Raw genomic sequence first — 22,675 nt, 5'->3', positions numbered from 1 at the left:
AGGAGACATTACCTGTACATCGATCAGTGTCAGACTGTAGCAACAATCGTAATATTTAATTGTAGTTACATTGGTAAATATGTTTCTGGCTTCCAATATCCTTGTGAGGCTCATATGTATTTGATGATCTATAGACAAATTTATGGGTTTACCTGTCAAATAACTCTAGCGATCTGAGCAAAATAGTTTTACTGCTGAAAACCTCATCTGCAGAAAGAAAGGAAAGATGGATTGTGCTTCAATACCAATGGCAACAGTAATAAGGTGGGTAAATTCGATAACAGTCAATCATACTGCTTGATTCGTTCGCAACCCTTGTGCTGGGATATAGGAGCCTCTACATAGCAGAAGGTACGTTTGTGTGTGTTGATAGCGGGAAGGATAACACGTGATTGACTGGCCATCATTTTAGGCGCGCGAGAAATACTGCATTCGGTGTTATTCCTCGTTATTTTCGTAAACAGGTTCTGTTACGGCAAGAATTTCAGTGCACACAAGCTGAGACACCAAGAAAGCGAGCGTTAACTATTTGTGGGACGCCATATAATTCCCAAGAGGGCGACATGGTTGTTATTTTTTTACAAAATCATGTGATATAAGAACAACATTATGAACCTTTTAGATGGCGAGTCGCCCTGCAAACTTTTCACGTTTAGGTATCAGTCGTGCTGGGATGGGTATGCACAGTTAGATGTGTCTCTAATGTCACACTAGGAATACTGTGACCTGGAGGTGTCTCGCATATGGGGGCTGCATGAGTGTGCCATGGACGTCTGTGACATCAGTATAACACTAGCTGTATACCTGGAAGTAGATTCAACTTTCACCTGCATTTGGCAGTGGCTTGTGGCTGTGTGCGCACCTGGCGCGTCTGTGCTCACGCCTGCTCACATCAGCATTGGTGTCTAGGTGAACACGTATTTGGAGAGGAATTTCTCAAGTGTCAAGTATGAAAGGGATGCCGCCACCCCATGCGTGTGGGACCCCAATGTGCGTCTGTGTGCGGTTGACGCCCATGTCACTTTGTGGGGCTGCAGGTGCGCTCTAGTGGACAGGGAGTGGCAGTTGGTGATTTTGTGTGTCTGTTGCATTATTTTGCGAGCAGGTCTGTAGGCAGTGCCATGCGCTATTTGGACCGTTTGCGAGTACTGAGCGTGTCTACACATCAGTGTACTGCATTATTTAGGAGCAGTTTGCAGGTCTGTAATGAAATTATTCCGGTAAATTAGGACCTATATGCGTGTCTTCAGAGCATTATTTAGGAGTAGTTTACAGGTCTGCAGACTGTGTATTGAGACCCTAGGCATATTAGGGAGAGTGGTTTGGGCCAGTGTGATAAATATACTCCATTCAAACTTGGTGCCAGTTCCTAGGAAGAGACGGTGGTCAGGTGACTTAGGTTAGCGGAGGTAGTCCAAGTGTCCTTTATTTCCCTCAATTTTCTTAGCTTAGTAGAGATATGCAAATAGACCTTTGCTCACCACCAAAATTTAAACTTGGCGCAGGTTCATATGAAGAAGTGGTGGTCCTGTGACTTAGGTTAGTGGAGGTGACCTATCTTCCTGCAATTTTCTAAGGTTAGTGGAGATAAGCGTCGTGTGATGTATTATCCTGTTGGAATTTGAACTTCCTGCAGTTTTTCTGGGGTAGGGGAGCATGGCAGTTTCCCACCAAAAGCCGCCATCTTGAATGACGCCATAGCCGCCATCTTGGATGGCATCATGTGCTGTTGCCAAGTATACATGTCGCCATCTTGCATGACGTCATCGCCTCCGTCTTGGCTACATCTGGCAACAGTGGAAAGTGGGGTGGTACAGGCTTTGTCCCAATAGTAACGTCCCAGTTACATAGACATGATCGTCTGTCAAAAGCCTGAATAAGCGCCTTTTTGTGGTGCCGACATGCAGGAAGAGGTCCAGTGAGGTTCTGGAAGGTACTGGCAGGGATGTGGAGCCATGCCACCTCCAGTGCCATGGCCAACAGCTCTAGATTCCTCAGCCTGATTATGTGGATCCCACAGATTCTGAATTGGCTTCAAATATGTAGAGTTTGGTAGCCATAGGTCTTCTTAGTATAGTAAACTTTTCATGGTGGTCCTAGAGGCAGGCAAATACACTGCTAGCGCTATGACATGTAGGATTGTCCTAGTGGTAGATGTCATTGTGCCGAGGAAGAAAGAAGCAGTACGTAGAGGTTGACTTTGTAGCCAAGAATGGATGCATACTTGTGGTGATCTGTTGCGCCTTACAGAATGACCATATCGCTTGGAAGAAGTTAAGAAAACATTCTCCACATCGTAAAGTTCCTTCCTCTAGCCTTGACCCTTTCAATGACTGTTGTAGGAGGTTTGCTCTGAGGCGTTTCAAGCCAAACACACCAACGGCCATCTGTATCTGTCAAATGAGCCTAAAACGTAACTCATCTCAAGACTACACCTGTAGCCACTCAGTGGACGTCCAGATGCGGACCGGCACGCAAATTCCAGCATTCAGTACTCATGAAGAGCAGTCAGAACAGGTGCATGAACCAGCCCCCTGCTGTGGAGGCCTTTAGGCAGAAACATTCCTTGAAATTTCGTTGAGGAGAGGCTACTGGTAGCGCCTTTGTTCATTTGGACGGCTGCTTGCTGAACGGCTGTACTGTCATTCACCCCTGTTATCTGCGGCTCGTGATGAACCACAGTTGCCTCTGCACCGTTTTAGGATACCACCATTTTGATATTTCCGGTGTACTTTAGGCACAGTAGTTTTCAAACTTAACCGAAGAAGTTCTTCCACCTTTGGCTTGAAAATCAATGATCATGCCCTGTTGGACGTCAGATAAATCGCTCTGTTTCGTTATTACGACAACGACTGTACTATTTTCCGCGTGCCCCCGGCACGCTTCCAGCACCCACAACTGCTAGCGTCGCCATCTGCAGCCTATCAGTGACTGTCGCACCTTGGCATTGAATATCAAGGATGGTCACATTAATGTGACTGGACTGTATATGAAGGTAATTGTGGAAGAATTCAAACGAAACACATTTACTGTGTAAAGTGCCACCGGAGGCCACGGGATCCCTTATACCAAAACGGAAAAAATTCCTAAAGGACCTCCAAAATGTTACCGGTGGAGTTCAGTTTCGCTCTGTAGTAGCAGAATCGAAATTGTAAGCTGAGCGTGCCTTCCGGGAGTAGGACGAGCGGGAGCGGCAGGTAGCGCGGAAGCTGCCACCGCGCAGCCGGCAGACACGGCTCCGCGAGACGCTGCCGCCGCCGCCGGCGCAGCCGCGCACGCGCGCCACGGGCGGGCGCCGAGCCGCGGCGGGCAGTCGCCGGCCGGCCGCCGCTCCGCTCGCGTTGCTCAAGGGTCGGCCGTCCGTCCGCGCGGCGCGCACGCGCACTGCCGACTGCCGACTTCCGTGGCTGATGCGAGCCCGAGGCCGCCCGCCGCTCCCCGCGATGCTTCCCGCGCCAAACTACTCGCTACCAAAAACTCCCGTACAGAAACAGGTAAAACTGCCCTTATCATAAACCACACTCGCCCCTCAGTCCATCCAAACCCACGCTGTAAATATGTTCCCGTATTAAGATTTTCGCGTATCCCAGAAACGGTACTACGTTTCCGCGGTAGACTGATTGGAAATCCACTGACTGCGAAGGGGCTTGATGATGAAATTACTTGGCTTAGTCGCTAGTAAGTGACGAAAGTAACGGAAGGTAAACGGTTATCTCATATGGAGCGTTGTCGAACTACATTCTAAGTATCTATAACAGTCCAAGTGCTCTTTCAATGAAAAATCTATAAATTCAGCCCCGATGCGTAATTTTTTTCTCTTTGGAGAAATACACTCCGCGGCGAATATTAAAACATAAATATTAAGTGTGTCTCTGACAGGTGTTTGAACTCCTTTCGTGGGTAGTGAGATATAGCTTCTGCTGCATAAGCACACGAACAATACAGCCTCTTCCTCTTTCACAACAGTCATGGAAGCACCAAACGCTAACCTCTTCCATAGTGAACAGACGGGAAACCTCAGCTTCGAGAAAATGCTTCAACACTTCGTACGAATCGTATTTTGCAAAATCAGAAACCGTCAACGAAATTGAGTAGAAATTAAAGGCTCCTGTGACCATTCACATTTATTACACATTCCACTAAGCGTTTCAGAAGGCTAGACCCCATCAACAGGTGCATCTATGTCAATTAATAATATACAGATGTATTGTATGTATGTTTCTGGGTCATCTATGATAACTAGTAGTGTATGGACGTATTGTATGTACTGCTTTTGGGTAACTTGTGGCACTGACTATCGGCTAAAAACAAAATAAAAAAAAAACTTATGTCAGTATAATGTTCAAAGTTGAGTGAATGTTTTGATTAAATAGGTGAACAGCAACAGAAATATAACTTCCTTTCGGTGCCCCACCTTCATAAACATAAGATTCAAACAACCTCAAGGTCTGTACTGATAAACATTTTTATTCTGGTGGGACTCAATGCCACGTTTACCTAAAAGCCATACATACCAAACATCGATGCCTCATACACCTAATGATGGGGGCTCTACCCCTCCCAAACGCTAAGGGAAAAGTGCAGTAAATTTGACTGGTTGCAGCATTTTGTATTTTGGTTTGACATTCGTAACAATTACGGTCAAACCTAGCGTAAATCGTTGGCGTTTGAAGGAATGTATTACCAGCTATTTTAATGCGGTATTCGAATATCTTTGGTTTAATGAGTTCCATAGCGCTTCTTGTTTACTGTCAGCTCACGGCTTCCTTAGCCAAGATGTTAAGAAGTACAGAGTAACCAATATATTTCCAGAATTTATTGCTTGAATAACGAAAACTGTATCTTGGGTCTTGTAACAGTGATTTCGACGGGTAATATTTCGTTGAAAATATGGTCAATCACAGTTCACTGAGACGAATGATTATCTGTCAGATGTACATAAATCCTCCTCTTTCACAAGATTATTAATTGTAGAGATTCAACACTTAAATTATTCGTCATCTCTCTCTCTCTCTCTCTCTCTCTCTCTCTATCTATCTATCTAACTTACACACACAAAGAGATACGCACTCACATACACACACACACACACACACACACACACACACACATCTACAGGTTGACACACATTTATCCATGTAGGAGGATGGTGGAGTGTGAGTCAGACAGGGAGCTTAAATGCAGTAGCGGGAAGCAGACGCTAATCCACTTCCCAGCTGGTATGAATTGTTCATACAGCGCCACTGGCTGATTTAATACGTGCAGGTCTGAGGGGTTTTACGCTCCCTGTTTTAGCCCTGAGCCCCAGCTAAACAGCGATTTCTTTCTGTCGGCAGGCGCGCAATGATCGACGTTACACATTTTATTATCTAAACGAAACTTCTGCAAGTATGAGGAAGACAGCACAAACAATCAACGACTGCAAATGTTCCATATATTTCACAATTTAGTTTATCATTTTATTATTTTCTGCTTCATACTGGTGTCATTCCTTACGAATAATTTACGGGTTCGTATTTCTTTCAACATAAATCTTTAATTTTGAACCATTCCACCAGGAAAAGGTTGACAATTTTTACTTACGAACTGTTTTTGATGAAATAGTTTTATATTTGGGAACCGGGAATATACAATTTCCGTATTTCCTAAAATGAAAAGTATACACTGATTTCTCAAGATATATTGTCATGATGAGAAAGGGATTTACAGTATACATGTACATCTTACTTCGTGAAACTAAGTGCGCTACGCCGCGGTTGAAATATGCTACAGTGAAAGGAACGGCACTTCACTGTCATGAGAAACTGATTATGTGAATAGAAGAAGCGTGTAATGGAAAACGTTTTCAGCTGAGAGGCCAGTGGATGAAGTTGTCGCTCAAATACCCATACCACTGAAAGTTTACCGAAACTGTAAGTTGCAAAACAGTGCTTTACTTTGTAGGCTGTAATCAAGTGCAGAATATTCTCCCGTGCCGTTTCAGTGTAAGCTTCACTCACGTAGTAGGCATTTTTCTAACAAACTTTACGGAGAACCACGGTATGAAAATTTTAGACTTTTGTATACGGTCTTACGTGTATTTTACCGTCCATGTTCAGCAAGTAAAGATGTGTTATTTCATTAGGAAATTGAAGCCAATTGTCCAACAATACTAAGATTTAATGAATTGTTGTTTGTCAGTGTGAATGAATTTCAGTTAAAAGTACAGTTAATGGTTCAATTGAACCCATTTACATAAATTAATGTAAACTGGGGACCGAAAGGAGGACATAACTTCGATACAGTAAAAATTTATTAATTTTATGATGAAATATTCACAAAACTTATGATAGTTATGCACTGCAATCCCTTAATCATGTGATTTACGTCTTCATTATTTCTTTGTATGAACTAATATTCCACGATGTTCCGCTTACCGTATTATGTTCCTCGTAAGATAGAAAGAAACTTATTCTCAGTTTCCTTTTCAATCGTCATCTCGTCTATAGCGATTCAGCGATTAACCCATATATTATCACTAATTGGAAAGGAGAAAATAAGCTGTCGATTCTCCGTCCTTTCGGGTTGCACGATTTGCGAGGCAAACTTAATGTATGGAGTCATTTTTATTAGATCAGACTGATTTTATATGAATGATATACCTTTTTCATTGGTAGTTAGTTACTTTTGCTCCTGGGTGCATTCTCAAACAAAATAACACAAACCATTTTATGAGCGTCCAATTGCACATGAAAGTGACCATGTACTCAGCGGTGTCGCGCACATCAACGTGTAACATCTTTCCACAGTTCAGTCAGATGCCATACTATCGTATAATTGATAGATAACAAGTTCTACATCCAGAATTAATACTGCTACCCTTATTTGGGTGTAATCACTGCACTATCACACTTAGTATATATAACACAAATCTTAACATGTGTTTTGATGCAAAAAAAGACACATGGCGTGGTCAACATGTGAAAATTCAATGGTGTTGTCTGTCCCCAAACCCAAATGTTTGAGTGAAGAGGCCGGTGTTAACAACGTGCCAATGAAGTGATTTCTTTCAAATAAAAAACAGTCTGGTGCAAGAAAAATTGCTTCATACAATTCATGAGGTTCAGCCCCGAGAATTAAAAATAGACTATAAAGTTTGCGAAGAAATTATTTGAAATCAACTAGGTCACTGTGTATTTGATAACTCAAGGAAACCATTTATAAGTTTTAGAACCATCCAGATTTTGCTTTTACGTCAGTAGTTTACGCTGTGTTTCCAAAAGTATGGAAATATAAAACTGAATGCTTTTTATCTATTATAAATTTGTATGAACTACATTGACATATAAGAGTTTATGTCTTCTGCAAATTGTCACGAAAGCAGAAGTATTTTTACGTTGTACTGATAGCCGTTTCCATCCATGCCTTATTGCTGTTTGCTTTATATTCATTCAATGCAACAATTCGTTAATATGAACAATTATCGCATAAAATGAATTCATCAAATGGACGCTTCATTGATAATCAGAGGGTACGTGCTAATGAATCAACATTACGTCCAGTGTGGTTGTAGATAAATACAAAACACATTATTTGACTAATTAATATTGTAATTGAAAATATCCGTATAAGTTTTCTAGAACCGAGTAGTACGAAACGTGTCCTTTCATTTATTGTGAATTATTTTACGTATTCTACATTCTGGATTTATTTCACTTTACAATTTGCTTGAAAAACATCCGTCTGTCCTTATTTCTAAAATTTTAAATACTTGTTCCTAACTGTTTGGCGTTCTAAATATTCCAGTCCCCTTATAGTCAGACCACCGGATAAATAGAAATTTCAGAAGGGAAGAGTTTCAGCTAGAGAATGATGTACCTAAGAACACATATTGCGTGGTCGGTGTTTAAGGTCTGTGACTGATTTTAGAATCACATGAACGTGCGCGCAGTAGCAAAACACCATGAGCAGTTCCGCCATTTTCTATAATTTTTTTGTTGAGAGACAGGGGGATTTGTCTTGCGTAGCTTTGGTAAATATTACAAGTTCTACAAATGTAAGTGGTGTAAAATATATTACAGGTATTTGGAAATGGTTCAAATGGCTCTGAGCACTATGGGACTTAACATCTGTGGTCATCAGTTCCATAGAACTTATAACTACTTAAACCTAAGTAACCTAAGGACATCACACACATCCATGCCCGAGGCAGGATTCGAACCTGCGACCGTAGCGGTCACGCCGTTCCAGACTGAAGCGCCTAGAACGGCACAGCCAAAGCGACAGGCAGCTATTTGGAATATATTCGTCATTTACAACGTTTTATGGTCAGTAAAACCCTGTATGTTTTCAAAACTAGTTACATCACATGTGGAGGATTAAGCCATACTTCGTCGGTCATGCAACATCTTGTACCTTGTAGAGGAAGGAGGTAGTGAAATTTAAAATTTTCCCGTCGAATTAAATGTTCAACGAGATTTCAGGACAGCAGCTAGTCGTCGTGAATTGCACTCAATGAAATTTCAGCTGGACACCTGCCAGTCATCCTCAGATGAGTCATTGTCAGTCTTCGATGGCTCACCTGAAGATGATGGCAGGTGTCCAGTTGAAATATCGTGGAGTAAAGTTTACGGCGACGGGTTGCAATCCCGAAATCTCTTCGATCAGGAAGGTCTTCTGCAATTGAACGCGAGATATTTGCAAATGAAGTGACTTTATCTAATGACTTGCCAATTTTCCCTCTCTTGGAAATGCAAATTTGGGCTAGTTTCCATACAGCTTCTAATGTTTCAAACTAATTTCTGATAACACTCCTTAATTTGATTTTACTTACTGATTATTGCTGTGTAGCAGAGTAATAATGTATAAAAAAGACTATTAAATACAATCACAATGTTTTCTCGATTGCAACACTACTAAATCTGAATAGAATTTTCTTCCTACGTAGATGATTATGTTGTACCTTGGAACAGATTTTTCCGTTTGGAAAAACCGTACTATTCCGGAGTGATTTTCCCAGTTTCAGAAAAAAATACTGAGCCACAATGCACACCAACGCTCACATTTCAAAATGTGATAAGGAAATACATCAAACGTTTAATTCAGAGCTGACTAGGTGCGAAAGTCTGACGAGTGTACCAAGATACAACATTGTCCCCTACCATTCCACCTTATTCTGAGAGGTAATTTCTCGCGCACTGAGGAGATATGCGCTGTTTGACGACTGATGACATACCCTGCCAATTTCAATTTGAACAATCCGATTTATGAATGGAAAATATAGACGAAAATAGGCTTCCCATTTACTCAACCGTATTGCTACGTGATAGTGTGTGCTACTGTATATTTAGCGGCTGGCTAAGTAAAGTATTATTTACTAATTATAGCTTACAATATCTCACTGAATACGAATTTTTTACGTGATGATGAAATTTTACCGAATACACTTATGCTGCAAACTGAATGTTCTGGCTGTGTAATACTAGTTCATGTATAGCTCAGGAAAGAAGCAAAACTGCTTTCCTTCGTTTCCAAAGTCATCAAAAAAAATGATTTTTTGTAAATTTGTTGTTACGAATTTTCGTAAATCATAAGTGAATTAGTGTAGCTTGTCTACAAGAGAAATAAAGTTAAATTAGGTTGGTAGCTAACGCTGTTGGTAAACCAAAAGCAGACTGTTACACACACGCTTGCGCCCAGAGATCGATCGCGCTCCCACCGGGTGACTCCAGTGTCGGCCGCCTGAAACAGGACACGCGCTCCTCAGGCTCAGCTATCAACGACGTCTGTATGGCAGACATACGATTCTCCTTGACTGCGGCTGGGAGTCACATTTCCATTAAAATACAAAAAATTTCGGGACTGATATTCAAAGTTTTCCGGTGGTAACGGGCATACTTGTCGGCTTTACAAAGACGTGACTTCAATACGTTTTCATTTATTGGTACAGTTTTTGTTTATATGATTTCTAAACTAGTAGTTTTATATAAGTTCCACTATAATTGTTAAGCTACAATGCCGTCATGTGACTTTATTTTTAATCGTTGGTCTTCTAACTGTTTTGATGCTACCCTCCTCATCGCCTTACCTTGTACAACCTGTTTACTTCTAGTTGTTTCACGTAAGATCCTCTGTACCTGGGCTTGGATATTTCTGGATGTATTCCTCCTCCCCCTCCACCCCCGCCGGCCGCGGTGGTCTCGCGGTTAAGGCGGTCAGTCCGGAACCGCGCGACTGCTACGGTCGCAGGTTCGAATCCTGCCTCGTGCATGGATGTGTGTGATGTCCTTAGGTTAGTTAGGTTTAAGTAGTTCTAAGTTCTAGGGGACTGATGACCACAGATGTTAAGTCCCATAGTGCTCAGAGCCATTTTTTGAACCTTCACCCCCCCCCCCCCCCCCCACACACACACACCCGCTACTGCTTCTTTCATGGTCAAGTCAGCATTTCTTGTCTGCCACAGCAGATATCCCATTCACTTGCCACTTCTTCTGCTGAGAACTTCCCATAGCCTATACTCAATAGCTTTTGCCTAACTGCTTTGTTGTTGAATGTTGAGTGTTTGTTCACTGGGACACGTATTACACTTGCGCCTGTAGCTATCCCTGTAATATAAATTTTGTAGATTCTGTTATTCCATTTATAAATTATGTCCTTCACTTTTTAAGAACTGCAGTCGTTTCCTGAAATACCAAAAATTACTCCCGAAAATTAAAGTTCTTCCAAACGTACAAACATATTCCAAGGTACAAGATGGTCATGAACGTAGGAAATATTCGATTGAAATCGAAAATTGTTTGTAATCGAGAAAATCTAGTCAGTGCTGTATTTAATGGTCTATATGTTACATTATTACTGTACTACGTATCAATAATCAGTAAGTGAAATCAAATTCAGCAAAGTATTATCGGTAACGAGTTACAAGTTAAATACATTTTGAAATAGAAGCTTTTGGAATTTCCATTTTCAAGGCAGACAAAACTGTTAACACATTAAATAAATTTATTTCGTTTGCCCGTATCGCATGTTCCATGACAAAAAGAGCATCTGTTTTTGTTATAAGATGGTTCACGACTGATGAACTGTTGTTTAACTGTCCACATGTTATATAGTTCTTTCTAAGAATTAGTGGCATTTTACTCACCATAAAACTCTGCACCTGAATAATTAACAACGTAATCTAACTTGCTCTAACATATAATACACCACGAAAATGTGGGGAAGGCGAAACATTTGCAAACGCTGAGCAAAACACAGCCAGTGTGTAACAACTGTTGTTTAACTGTCCACATGTTATATAAATCGTTCTAAAAATCAGTGGCATTTTACCCACCATAAAATTCTGCATCTGAATAATTAACAACGTAATCTAACTAGTTTTAATATATAATACAGTACGAAAATGTGGAGAAGGCGAAATATTTTCAAACGCTGCTCAAAACACAGGCCAGTGTGTAACAACAACAAAAATCGTAGAAACTGACGGAAATTGCTAAATATGCTCTCTAATACGGATTCCTTCACGTTACTCTAAAATCGGTCACAAGACTGAAGTACCGAGCAGAAAACAGACGTTCAGAATTATGTTATCCTCTACGCAGAGTACTTTGTCCTTTATGGGTCTACTTAATTTTTTAACAGTCTTCGATAACATAACGTTTTAAATGCTTTCAGTTACATGTTCTTCTGATTCCCGATGGTCCACGTACCATTTATATTCCATGCTGTACTCCTGAAGTATATTTGTAGGGACTGATCTTTTGTTCCTCGTGAACACGTGATATCATAAGAGTTCTTTTACTGAAGAATATTTCTTTCATTAGACAACGCAGTGTTCTGAAACTTCACCGAGCGAGGTGGCGCAGTGGTTAGCACACTGGACTCGCATTCGGAAGGACGACGGTTCAATCCCGCGTCCGGCCATCCTGATTTAGGTTTTCCGTGATTTCCCTATATCACTTCAGGCAAATGCCGGGATGGTTCCTTTGAAAGGGCACGGCCGATTTCCTTCCCCATCCTTCCCTAACCCGAGCTTGTGCTCCGTCTCTAATGACCTCGTTGTCGATGGGACGTTAAGCACTAATCTCCTCCTCCTCCTCCTGTTCTGAAACTTCCTGGCAGATTAAGAACGTTTACCGGATCAGGATTCGAGCTGAGGACCTTGCCCTTAGCGGACAATGCTCTCACGACTTAGCTACCTAGGCACTACTCTAGTACCATTCTCAAATCCTCAATTTTACTTGAACCTCTGATTTCCTAAACATCGCTGAAGATATGTCCCGGGATTACTAATTATCCAAGGAATGAAGAAAATCTTGTGTACACTTTGGAAAAGGCAACGGCCTTGCCGCAGTGGATACACCGGTTCCCGTGAGATCGCCGACGTTAAGCATAGTCGGGCGTGGTCGGCACTTGGATGGGTGACCATCCAGACCGCCATGCGCAGTTGCTATTTTTCGGGGTGCACTCAGCTTCGTGATGCCAATTGAGGAGCTACTTGATCGAGTAGTAGCGGCTTCGGTCAAGAAAACCGTCATAACGACCCGGAGAGCGGTGTGCTGACCCCACGCTCCTCCTATCCGCATCCTCCACTGAGGATGACATGGCGGTCGGATTGTCCCGGTAGGCCACTCGTGGCCTGAAGACGGAGTGCTTATAATTTGGAAAACGGCAGAGAAGTACTGTAGAAATGGAAGCCATGAGCTTGAATCGAGAGGCGTGTATGGATAGCTTGCGTGTTATCCATCGAGCGGGAGCGTGCGTTCATCTTACATTAGCGAGCGCGTGGCGTAATTTGTACCCCATATTATTCTACCATATCCGTTACTTCTGTGGGCCGCTATTTAAGGAACACCTCGCGCATTAGCATTCTGTTAATATTTCAAGTTGTTTGCCAACTGCTACAGATGGCTTCCTTTAAGTAGAATTCATAATACTTAGAGGTCTGCTAACGTTATGAGATGTAGCACTTTTATCATTTGAATTAAACTGTTTCATTTGTTAATATTCACAATTTGTAACTAATTATAATAACGAAAAATCTTTTAAGGAGACATTCTGTTTGGCTTGTTTTCATTGATGTTGCATTCTTCCACTTCTTCTGTGTGTCTCTTCTTTTTAAATACATCTCATTTACGAAAAATGGTTGAAATGGCTCTGAGCACTATGGGACTTAACATCTGTGGTCATCAGTCCCCTAGAATGTAGAACTACTTAATCCTAACCAACCTAAGGACATCACACACATCCATGCCCGAGGCAGGATTCGAACCTGCTACCGTAGCGGTCACGCGGTTCCAGACTGAAGCGCCTAGACCCGCACGGCCACACCGGCCGGCATCTCATTTACGCCCACTATTATCGTCACTACATTCATCTTTAGAATCGTATTCCTGCTTTGTGAATCATGCTTCTTTTAGTCAATGGCTTCATCTTCTTATCATTCCCATGTAATGTGAATCCGTATTGGACAGCTCATAAAGTTTGTTGGTTGTGGCGTTAAAACTTAATCTGAACAAGAAAAACATTTTTGTAGCTATAATACTGAAAACAGAGAAACTACACGGCAGAAATTTTACGTACACTACGATGCATGTGGTGTATTGTGTACGCCATAAGTAACACACCCACTTTTAAACTTCTGACAGACGCAATACAGATGTGCGACAACGGACAAAGCCTATCAAGCACTACAGCAGAAGGAATGACGAAAGAATATGTGTTCATCGAATATGTGTTCGCTCAGATACAATACATCATCTAAATCCGCAAAAACTGAATTTAATTTGCATTTGGAGTGGTGGAGAGTGTGTGCAACGTAAGGTTTCAGGTTCCAGTCAGGGTATGGCATACAGATCTAACCCTCGCCATACGAAAGGGATGTACTCAGCTCTTGTGACGCTCATTGAGGAGCTACTTGATTGAGACTTTGCGGTTCCGGTCACGAAAACTAACAATGGCCGGGAGAGCTGTGTGCTGGCCACATACTCCTGCATGTCCACGTCCAGGAACGCCTGCCATCTGAGGATGACACTCCGGTCGGTCGGAACCGTTTGGGTTTCGAGACCTGTTCAGACGGAGTTTAGTTTAATACCAAACGAAAGGGAAGGGGTACTCTGGACCCACCTTTCGATAATATTGAAATCTAGACACTTAGTATGCACTTTAAAACTAAAAAAAATTGTATACATTCTTTTACCCTTTTCCCGAAATATTTTAAATTTTTCAGCTAAACTTAACCCAAAAATTTAGGTCGTACTAGTAGCCCCTTTTCCAGTGAATGTCATAGTCAATATTTTCAGGTTCAACGCCTTACTTACACATCAATATTTCTTTCAGAAGAAGTATGTTAGTAGTAAAAAACAATAGTTAAAGAAATCTGCAAGTCCCCCCCTCATTTGGTAGTGCACGTAATTGAAAGCACCTTGGAATTGGCAAGAGTGTACAAACAATGTTTCCAGATTTTGGACTTTACTTATACACCAATACCTCATTAAAAAGTATGATGTTAATATATTTCGACAGCGATTAATGAATTATGTTTTTCTTCATTATTCTGAGGGAGTACCGCCTTGCCTCCCTCCCCCCGCTTGGTAATGCGCGTTATGAAAAATGACTTGTTAAGGTTAATCCGTTTCGATGATAATAATGTTCTTGTTCCTCTGGGAATTTCTCCGAAGGTGGTGGTGATGTACAAGGAGTTTGCTCCTTCTTATTGAACAGTTAAGAAAAGATCGACCGTATTCAATCGAGGCCGTACGCACATCTGTTTAAAAAGGTGGTCAGCACACCTAAAAAAATGAAAAAAAAATCTAAATTTTAGTAGGTGCACACTGTGTATTGGCTCTACTGTATTTAATATCTTATGAAACAGTTATGTTATAAGCGTATTAAAAGAAAGAGAATAGCATGTTTTTACACGAAAGGGAACCATGGAAAAGTAGTGTACAGTACTGGTGGCGTACCGTTACATTTATCAGATGAACTCTTTGAGAATACGAGCATTTACACATTCACTCTTTCACTTCAAGGGCATTGTATTTTCACCTAGTAGCTGTATTTGTACCACAGAAAATTTAAAACTTTTCATTCCTTAGACAACGGATCAGCACTGCCTAGCAAAAACCGTAACGTACCCACAAAGAATGAAGTGAACGAACTGATACATCACTGGTTAAGATGGATTGTGACGTTATTTAAGTTGTCTCAGAGCACTATGGGACTTAACATCTGAGGTCATCAGTCCCCTAGAACTTAGAACTACTTAAACCTAACTAACCGTAAGAAATCACACACAACAACGCCCGAGGCAATATTCGAACCTGCGACCGTAGCGGTCGCGCGGTTCCAGACTGAAGTGCCTAGAACCGCTCGGCCACACCGGCCGGAATTAATTAAGTGATTACAGAATTCAGTAAAATTCAAAAAGAAATCGGCAGCATGATCTCACTTATCAGAATGACGATGCACCCACCGTAACCTGGATTTATGCTCTGAGGAGAGGTATTTCAGACTGTTGTAGCTGATCCTTGGGTCGGAGTCGACGTCCAAGCTCGTTCCACACATGCTCCATCAGAGACGAATCTGCGGACCTTGCTGGCCACAGGTGTGCCTCAGCATCACACTGAGAGTTAATAGAGATTTTTCAGAATAAAAATAGTCGCGGTTACAAAAGTATTTAACGTCAGTGACGCGTTTCACCCTTTTGGGGCATCGCCAGGCAGTGTAAAAGTAGCTGGATGCGTGACCCATCAGACATAAAATCACATATAATATGAAATAGAGACCAAGGCAACCGGGTGTATAGCTAATCCGCCACGTAACATCTAAACCATGAAGTGGACCTTGAGCACACCAGCTGACAACGCCGTGGCAGTACAATATAGGGCCAAGCCCACATAACCGCAGTGCAAGCCGCACACAATACAATGTCTGTATTGGCGGGCACACAAACACATGTTTGCCGGCTGGTGTGCTCTAGGACCACTTCATGGTTTAGATGTTTCGTAACAAATGAATTACACGAGACTACCCAGTTACCATGGTGTCTATTTTACACTATATGTGGTTTTATGACTGTTTGGTCACATATCCAGCTACTTTTACACAATCTGATGATGTTCCAAAAGGGTGAAACGCGTCATTGACATTAAATAATTTCCCCAACCTAACCTGTTTTAGTTCTGAAACACTTTTAAACCGGTTGCTGTAACAGCCTGCCCCGATGGAATGGAAAAATTTTTAGTTAATATAGACACGTGCCGTGAGTGAACGAGTATTCTACATCTACATCTACGTTATTACTCTGCTATTCACAATGAAGACCCTACCAGAGGGTACAATGAACCACCTCCAAGCTCTACCGTTCCACTCCCGATCTGCGTGGGGGAAGGACAAGCAGTTAAATTTTTCTGTGCGAGCCCTGATTTTTCTTATTTTGTCGTGACGATCATTTCTCACTATGTAGGTGGGTGCCAACAGAGTGTTTTCGCAATCGTAGGAGAAAACTGGCGATTGAAATTTCATGAGAAGATCCCCTCCCCACGAAAAACGCCTATGTTTTAATGATTGCCACTCCAATTCACGTATCATGTCTGTGGCAGTTCTCATCTATTTCGTGATAATACAAAACGTGCTGCCCTTCTTTCAACTTTTTCGATGTATTCCGTCAGTCCCGCCTGATGCGTATCCCACACCGCTCAGCAATACTCCAGAATATGGAGGACAAACGGGGTGTAAGCAGCCTCTTTATTAGACCTGTTGCACCTTTTAAATGTTCTACCAATGAATCGCAGTCTTTTGTTTGCTCTACCCACAACGCTATGTGATCGTTCCAATTTAGGTTATATGTAATTGTAATCCCTAAGTTTTTTGTTGAATTTACAGCCTTCAGGATAGACTGACTTACCGTGTAATCGAAATTTAGCGGGTTTCTTTACTACTCATGTGATTAACTTCACACTTTTCTTTATTCAGCGTCAATTCCCCTTTTTGGCACCACACAGATACCGTATCTAAGTCACTATCCTGTTGAAAAATGGTTCGCAGCTCGTGGTCGTGCGGTAGCGCTCTCGCTTCCCACGCCCGGGTTCCAGAGTTCGATTCCTGGTGGGGTCAGGGATTCTCTCTGCCTCGTGCTGACTGGGTGTTTTGTGCTGTCCTTAGATTAGTTAGGTTTAAGTAGTTCTAAGTTCTAGGGGACTGATGACCATAGATGTTAAGTCCCATAGTGCTCAGAGCCATTTGACCCATTTTTTTGGTGAAAAATGGCGCAACGATATTATCGCACCAAAGGTAACACATGAAGTTTCAGGATGACCGTGACGTCAGAATTCCCTCGATAACTACCAGCTGTGACCTGTGGACGTACCTACTGCCTCGTCACACCACAACGTTTGGACTGACATGCTGTGCCTCTCAAAAATATTGAGAGCCTGGGACATCTCCCTAGGTCACGGCCATATTTGCCGACGCAGTTGATCAGGAGTAGTGCAAAACTACGGTTCATCGCTGAACACGACGCGACGCCATACAACAGCAGTCCCTGCAACCCCGTCACAGTACCACTCCAAATGCTGCCATTTGTACTGTGGAGTTAACGGCAGCCTACGCAGGAGACTGTAACCAGTAGTTCGGTTACTGCTAAATCAGGATGTTGCACAAGTCGGCCAGCCAATCAAATGGACGCCCATAATGAGTCCAAACTCTGACAGATGCTGATAACGGTATATCACATTTGCTACCCACAATCGTAGTATCCTTCACAGTCACCACTCCGTATCATACTCTGTTCACACCCCTTCATTCCCTACTAGCTCTGGTAATAATACTAAACCAGAATAACAGTAACGCACAAGGATGACCGTGATACAGTCACAGACAATTGCAATTCCAATCTTTTACCTACATGCTTATTGTGTGTACTCGTCTTTTGGGGATGCCACACTATTTTACCACACAGTATATAACAAAATTTTAATTTCCGTGTATTTGCATTTCTTTATGTTACAACTTTCTCATACGCTGACTTGCATCTTAACAGTCAAAAACAGTGACCTAGTCGTGTAATTTCACTATGATATGAGAATTTGGAGCTTCGGGCCACGTCAGTAAGGCATATGTGGTTTGTAGTCGAAAACTACTCAGAGCATCTTTAGCGGATAAAAATACAGAAACAAAAGGACGTAAGGAGGTTTGTAACCAATGTTGTTCCAAGTGATCATTGGAGAAGCACTGAAAGAAATGAAAAAAATTTCGGAGAATGGATGAGACTGTAAGGGCGACAGAGGTCAATGATAAGGCTCTCGGAAGACGCAGTCGGATGTGAAGACATAAAGACATAAAGTTAGTTAGGATATAGATTAAAAGGAAATATGAAAATGATTAAAGGAGAGCAACTGTTTGCTTAATGCCAAAATCGGGAGTGGCACAGCAGCAGAAGGGAAAGAATCCCCTTACGTAGGAAACAGGATTATACGATTTGGGCGAATCACATAAGACCTCATAGTATACTGACACAGTCAAGAAAGCTTTTGTCATTAGGGGAATAAAGTATTGATGAGGAAATGAGGATGGAACTGCTGGAAGCGTGCGTCCGGGGCATAGCTTTTAACGGAACGGGAACGCGGACCTTAACAGATTTGACGTTGAAGAAAATGGGAGACATCTGAAATGTGGTGCTGCCGAGCAATGTTAATATAATAGGAGAGGCTGAAGTAGGTAATGAAGAAGTACTATAAAGAATACGTGAGGGCAGAAGGCTAAGGAAGGTCCTTATGTAGAAAATGTGGTAGTTGGATAGAACGTGCTGCGTCATCCAGGCAGACATAACTGAAGTAGCAAGGAGCAGTAAAGGGGAGAAGTGGTACGAAGGGCGGGGAGAGGGGGAAGGGTGTGTGTGTGTGCAGATAGGGACTCGAATATGTAAAACTCACATTAGAGATTACGGAGGATACTGCCCGAAATAGTTGCATGAAAACGAGAAGACAGGCACAGTTAATGAAAAAGAAGGAATACAGCGATCAATACAACGGGAAAAAATTACGTCAGAGAATAAATGTGTTTCAAAGGCAGATTAATCTACATTCAGACGTTACTGCACCATGCTAACTTACCCGCCTAGGTGAAATATTATTCCTAAACTGTAGATAAATTAATTCGAAAATGCATTACAACAGTGGCGTATCAATATTTATGGGCTGTCTTGTGCTGTATTCTGGCACTATGTTTAAATTATCAATCATTTTTATGGTTAGACTATGACATCTCAATCTAGTGTGAGGTGCCATATGAAGTTCTATGAGTAAATGATACCAATTTTGCAAGATGCTCTAATCTTTATGGCCTATGTCGTTTAGGGATTATGTATTGGAGATCGTACTCTTAAGGAGCGGTAAATTCGTATATGGAAGACTCAAATTCTACTTTTTCGAACTGACTGTTGAAATATGTATCTAAGAAAAGTTACGTAACCGTTAAATTTAATGTATTTCATCTGAGTACTACGTGAACAGCGCTGAGGTCATACCTACATTTAAATACCCTTTAAACAGGAAATATACACAACAACTGAAAGAGTTGATGCTGTGATTGTTCCTGTTCATACTTGTGGGCTGCATCTCGTGTTCCATCACAATCACCCTGACATCAATAAGACACTATTCCTAATTGCTTCCTGCATAGTTGCATCGAGAAAGCATTACCGCATTCATCAAATACTTGTATTATTTATTCGGGGAAATGCTATGTTTGGTGCCCCAGTTATTAGTGGTACATGACAGTTGCAAACTCAGCAAATTATAATGGCTATTCGGGAGTGTGGCGACGTTATAAGGTCACACGCTTCATAACATGGCCCATATTCGCCCTACGTTAACATTCTGAATATTCCTAGTATAGTGCATCATAGCAGGTACACAATGTAAACCACGCTTAAAGCTTCTGTGCCAAATCCCTCTTGCGTTCTGTATAGAAAAGTCCAGTCACCCTTGCCTACAATAAAACGTGCTCTCGTGGCAGCGAAATGCAATCTAAATCGAGTGTTCCTGACAGCAGAGAATTGCGTGTAAGTCTCAGGCGCACACCTTAACCTTTGTCTTGCCCGCGCAGTACACGCAATGCTCTTCGAAATGAGCCACCCAGACACGCTACACAAAGCACTTTAAAGAACCTTCCTCCCTCCTGCTATGCTAAACAGAGTCTTAGAGTAGCCTTTGAGCAAAAAATGTGTATAAACGCTGTGACAGATCCGACGCATTAATACAAGAATGAAAACCATCGTATGAAGTAGTGAGTGCATTTTAATTAAAGACAAGTCGAGGTTTTGGCAGACAGCCACTTTTCAGGTCCCTCTGAGGTGTATTCGCACCAAGAAGTGTTGCATGTAAAGAAACTTATTTTCAATGATTATACAGTGAAGAGCCAAATACACTCCTGGAAATGGAAAAAAGAACACATTGACACCGGTGTGCCAGACCCACCATACTTGCTCCGGACACTGCGAGAGGGCTGTACAAGCAATGATCACACGCACGGCACAGCGGACACACCAGGAACCGCGGTGTTGGCCGTCGAATGGCGCTAGCTGCGCAGCATTTGTGCACCGCCGCCGTCAGTGTCAGCCAGTTTGCCGTGGCATACGGAGCTCCATCGCAGTCTTTAACACTGGTAGCATGCCGCGACAGCGTGGACGTGAACCGTATGTGCAGTTGACGGACTTTGAGCGAGGGCGTATAGTGGGCATGCGGGAGGCCGGGTGGACGTACCGCCGAATTGCTCAACACGTGGGGCGTGAGGTCTCCACAGTACATCGATGTTGTCGCCAGTGGTCGGCGGAAGGTGCACGTGCCCGTCGACCTGGGACCGGACCGCAGCGACGCACGGATGCACGCCAAGACCGTAGGATACTACGCAGTGCCGTAGGGGACCGCACCGCCATTTCCCAGCAAATTAGGGACACTGTTGCTCCTGGGGTATCGGCGAGGACCATTCGCAACCGTCTCCATGAAGCTGGGCTACGGTCCCGCACACCGTTAGGCCGTCTTCCGCTCACGCCCCAACATCGTGCAGCCCGCCTCCAGTGGTGTCGCGACAGGCGTGAATGGAGGGACGAATGGAGACGTGTCGTCTTCAGCGATGAGAGTCGCTTCTGCCTTGGTGCCAATGATGGTCGTATGCGTGTTTGGCGCCGTGCAGGTGAGCGCCACAATCAGGACTGCATACGACCGAGGCACACAGGGCCAACACCCGGCATCATGGTGTGGGGAGCGATCTCCTACACTGGCCGTACACCACTGGTGATCGTCGAGGGGACACTGAATAGTGCACGGTACATCCAAACCGTCATCGAACCCATCGTTCTACCATTCCTAGACCGGCAAGGGAACTTGCTGTTCCAACAGGACAATGCACGTCCGCATGTATCCCGTGCCACCCAACGTGCTCTAGAAGGTGTAAGTCAACTACCCTGGCCAGCAAGATCTCCGGATCTGTCCCCCATTGAGCGTGTTTGGGACTGGATGAAGCGTCGTCTCACGCGGTCTGCACGTCCAGCACGAGTGCTGGTCCAGCTGAGGCGCCAGGTGGAAATGGCATGGCAAGCCGTTCCACAGGACTACATCCAGCATCTCTACGATCGTCTCCATGGGTGAATAGCAGCCTGCATTGCTGCGAAAGGTGGATATACACTGTACTAGTGCCGACATTGTGCATGCTCTGTTGCCTGTGTCTATGTGCCTGTGGTTCTGTCAGTGTGATCATGTGATGTATCTGACCCCAGGAATGTGTCAATAAAGTTTCCCCTTCCTGGGACAATGAATTCACGGTGTTCTTATTTCAATTTCCAGGAGTGTATATTGTTATACCTGCCTAATATCTTGTAGGGCCCTCGCGAGCACACAGAAGTGCTGCAACACGACGTGCCATCGCCTCGACTAATGTCTGAACTAGTGTTGGAGGGAATGGACACCGTGAGTCCTGCAGGGGTGTCCGTAAATCCATAAGAGTACGAGGTGGTGGAGATCTCCTCTGAACAGCAAGTTGCAAGGCATCCCAGATATGCTAAATAATGTTTATGTCTGGGGAGTCTGGTGGCCAGTGGAAGCGTTTAAACTGAGAATAATGTTCCTGGAGCCACACTGTAACAATTCTGGACGTGTAGGTTGTGGCATTGTCCTACTGTAATTGCCCATGTCCGTCGGAATGCACAGTGGACATGAATGGATCCAGGTGATCAGGCAGGATGCTAACTTACGTGTCACCTGTCAGAGTCGTATCTAGACTTAATAAGGGCCCCATATCACTCCAGTTGCACACGCCCCCACACCATTACGGAGCCTCCACCAGTTTTAAGAGTCTCCTGACATGCAGGGTCTATGGATTCATGAGGCTGGCATCATACCCGTACACGTCCATCCACTCGATATAATTTGAAACGAGTCTCGTCCGACCAGGCAACATGTTTCCCCTCATCAGCAGACGAATGTCAGTGTTGATGGGCCCAGGTGAGGCGTAAAGCTTTGTGTCATGCAGTCGTCTAGGGTAAACGAGTGAGACTTCGACTCCGAAAGCCCACATCGATGATGTTTCGCTGAATGGTTCGCACGCTGATTCACACGCTGATATTCGTTGATGGCCCATCATTGAAATCTGAAGCAATTTTCGTAAGACTTGCACTTCCATCACACTGAACGATTTTCTA

General features: G+C 43.1%; 1 protein-coding gene across 1 annotated transcript in view; it reads left to right on the top strand.

Moving 5' to 3' along the window:
- The first annotated feature begins 3,412 nt into the window (after positions 1–3,412).
- Positions 3,413–22,675, top strand: part of LOC126473905 (dopamine receptor 1) — a 1,120,871-nt gene continuing 1,101,608 nt past the window's right edge. The window contains exon 1 of the mRNA XM_050101248.1: positions 3,413–3,494. The gene's annotated coding sequence lies outside the window, so the exon portion shown is untranslated. The remainder of the gene's footprint in view (positions 3,495–22,675) is intronic.

This window comes from Schistocerca serialis, chromosome 4 (genome assembly GCF_023864345.2).
Source record: "Schistocerca serialis cubense isolate TAMUIC-IGC-003099 chromosome 4, iqSchSeri2.2, whole genome shotgun sequence".
Lineage (NCBI taxonomy): Eukaryota > Metazoa > Arthropoda > Insecta > Orthoptera > Acrididae > Schistocerca > Schistocerca serialis.
The sequence above is the reverse complement of the archived record's forward strand: the minus strand, read 5'-3'. Positions and strand labels throughout refer to the sequence as shown.